Source organism: Chinchilla lanigera, unplaced genomic scaffold (genome assembly GCF_000276665.1).
Source record: "Chinchilla lanigera isolate Chin_1 unplaced genomic scaffold, ChiLan1.0 scaffold00028, whole genome shotgun sequence".
NCBI classification, from domain to species: domain Eukaryota; kingdom Metazoa; phylum Chordata; class Mammalia; order Rodentia; family Chinchillidae; genus Chinchilla; species Chinchilla lanigera.
This window is the reverse complement of record NW_004955429.1, coordinates 21741999-21745448: the sequence shown is the minus strand read 5'-3', so window position 1 is coordinate 21745448 and position 3450 is coordinate 21741999.

Sequence of the window (3450 nt, the reverse complement as noted above, 5' to 3'; positions counted from 1 at the left end):
TATGAGAAAGAGGAGGATATGGTACAAGACCTTACTTGTAATTTAAAATGTGGCAAAAGTACCAAAAACAAATGATGCAAAGACAGTCTTGTGGTGGTGAACGTTTAACCAGCAGTCGGAACATCCTGCCCAGATCTGTAGCCTCTGCTGCTCTCCCCCGTCACGTAAGCAGCCTCAGAAAGCACCACCGTGCGGTGGCAGTGTTTCCACCCCCGACTGAGGGCAGACACGACAGTGATCAGGTCCTAGACAACAGTGTAAGATATCAACCAGGAAGAGGTGGTTAGTATTTATTGCCTTCAATACATATTTTATTCACTTGTAATTAGAGTTAAGATGCGTTGTATATGTGTACCAGCTCCTCCCGAGAAGTATAATCCTCATGTGCTGCAAACAGGTACGAATAAAAATCAAAACTAAAAAAATAAACTAAGATGCCCCAGTGCCAATTCTGACCAAAGCTAGACGACATGATATCAAATAAAGATAACTTTACATTTTAATAGTTTCACGAATTTTCTAATAACTTAAACTTACACCTGTACATATTTTTTACATCTCAGAGATGTTTTTATGGAAAACTAGCAAGCTTATCATGCATATTTAGGTGCCTACAACTACAGAACGCTACTCCACAGCTGCTCTCCTATGGACGGTCATGTCAGGAGATAAATAAAGACCTTTGTTTAGCTTTCCAAACAAATAACGATGATGATGATGATGGCTGTTTGGCCACCGGCTCTGGTGGGTCCTGAGAAGTTTAACACGGCTGCCAGAGCTGCCTGGGGTGCCACTGCCCGTCAGTCTCAGGATGCAGATGCTGTCTGGGGGAGAGGGTCGGCTGCAGTCCTGTGGAGCTCAGGGTTGGCCAGTGGAACAAAGCCCGCCCCAAGAATTCTCGGGATACCCTGGGAACAGGCCGAGCGATGCTGGCAGCACCTCTGCTCGCCCTGAGAGCTTCCTCCCACACTCCAGTGGGAAGAAAGAGGCGCCCTCTGGGCTCCGAGGGTTCTGAGCCTTCAGGACAGCACACGTAGTGACTCACTGCCGCGGCGGCCTGGGCTCACATCTCCCTCCCAGGAGGGAGCTGAAATCTCTCCGAGCCCCAGCTCTCCCGACTCCAAGTGGAAGACCTGGTAAGTGCCTAACACTCCCTGACTTTGTGAGCAATGGCCCGGAGGCTGCGCCTGAACTGGAAAGTTACCTCCTAGGAGGCACCGCGCTAGGAAAACAACTGAGGTGTTTCGCCATCGGCTGAGGGCAACCCTGCCTTCCTCACCGGGCCGGACGCACACCAGCTGTGCACAGAGGCACCTCTGCCGTGAGAGGTCTGTTTCAAAGACCACAGTTAAGAACTGCTCCGTGAGGAGTTTCCTTTCGCAGGTGGATCAGAATTCCAGAGCGGCAGTTTCTGTTTTCAGAGTATGTATGGTTCAAGGAGCTCAGATCTGGGGAAGTCACAATACTAAGCAAATAAAACCAAAAGCATACCATTTACACCGAGTGCAATTGAAACAGCTGGAGAGACCTAAAGTTTAGCTTTCTGCACGTGAGAACAGATGGTCTCCATTCACACAGACGCGGTGTACACACAGCCTTCACACGCGCACACACAACAGCCACAGCTGAGCACACTCAGGAACACCCCTGCCCTTCAAAAGGCTGTGGGATCTCCCCGCAACACACACACACACACACACACACACACACTTAGAGCTTCCACCTTGCCTGGCGCCCCCATGTCCCTTGTTCGGTGGCTGATCCCACTTTGAGGAAGGATGGAAAAGGTGGTTAGTAGGGAACTGTCCCAAGCAAAAGCGAGGCGGAGCCGGAGAGGTCTGCTCTTTCATCCCAGCCTGCGCTCCTCTCCTGTGGTCCTGGGGAGGACCAGGAGCAGAGGGCACTGCAGGAGCTGAGGGCAACATTTTACACACCTGAGAGCCCCGAATGTTCTAGTGGTGCTCACCCCTTCAGCCCCAAAGCTGGGCAGGCTGGGCTTGAGGCCTCAGGGCCTGCACATGTCCTGTGGTCCCCATGGGTCTGATGGATCCCGCTGATCTAGCCTCAAAGGCGGCGACTCAGCTGCAGAACAGCCACTCCTGTGGAAGGACAGGCTTCCAGTCTGAGCTAGAGGAGGCAGCTGGTATCTTAGGCAGCAGAGGAGAGTGACCAGAGGCCAAGGGGCAGTCATGGGCAGGGTGCAGCAGCATGTGCAGTGCTGGCTCCCACCCCGGGAAGGCAGCCTCCAATCGCGGCTCCGTGCGTTTCATCCTTGGGGCTGATGGTCCGTCCCTTCCAGTGGTATCCGGGCCAGCTGCTCTGACAAAGCATGCATGTTCTGCATACCATAGCTTTGTCATTTCCAAACACCAAGCATGGAAAAGTTTAATCATATTTGAAACTCACATGTTATCATAACTTATGTATGTCCGTGAAAGAAAACGAGTTATTGGGTATTTAAAATCTGGTTTCAACTGCTTAAAATTTTTAACAGGATAATCATTTTAGATTTATTACCTATTAGTCTCTCATCTGAAGGTTATAATGAGAAGTGTGATGAGATCAATTATTCAAACATCTTAGTAAGCATATAGAGCAGTTTCAACATAAAGCCATGTAGGAAAATGTTATGCTTATGAAATCAGGCTCCAGTTCCTCTTAACTTTAAAAGTATCTCCTTTAAACTGGGGTTGATGGAACATCCCTGTAATTCCAGCACTCTGGGAGGCTGAGGCAGGAAGATTACAAATTTGAGCCTCGCCTGGGCAACTTACCCGCTTAGAAAGACCCCACTAAAATTAAGACATAAAAAAAGGTTGGGGATGTAGCTCGGAGAGAAGACCCTGGATTCAATCTCCAGTACTAAGAAAAATTCCTTAAAGCTTTATTTAAATTCAATATTTAATAATAATCTTCCTTTAATACTTTGTTATAATTTTAAGAAGAAAACTGAACCGTAGTTTTCACCAAGCCCTACATAGATATCGTGCAATTTATTTCAGTTAATTTTATCCCTAAAATTCTGTATTTTACAAATGTGAAAAGGGCAGGAAACTAGTGCGTTATATTTATGAACCTATAGCCACACTTGTGATTGCACAGGTTGACGGACAGGCCTCCTAATAGGCCTATTGTCATATATTTTCCTGGCACCGGCCAGTTAATTTGGATTTCCAAAGTGCAGAACGCGAACCTGTTGTCCCAAACTGAGTGAAGGAAGCCTCTTCAGACAAAGGGCAAGAGGTTGCAGCACAGTTTGCAAATGCATTTTGCAGGCTGCAAACAGCTGCAGGGGAGCTGTTTTTTTTAAGGGTGCATTGTTATCCTTTAAAATGACTTCTGCAATTACCCGCCCCCGCCTCCGCCCCCGCCCCGCACGGTTGTGCGCAGGGCCTCAGGGGGCTCCTCCGAGCGCATTTAAAACACACTCACATAGCGCGCAACTCAAGG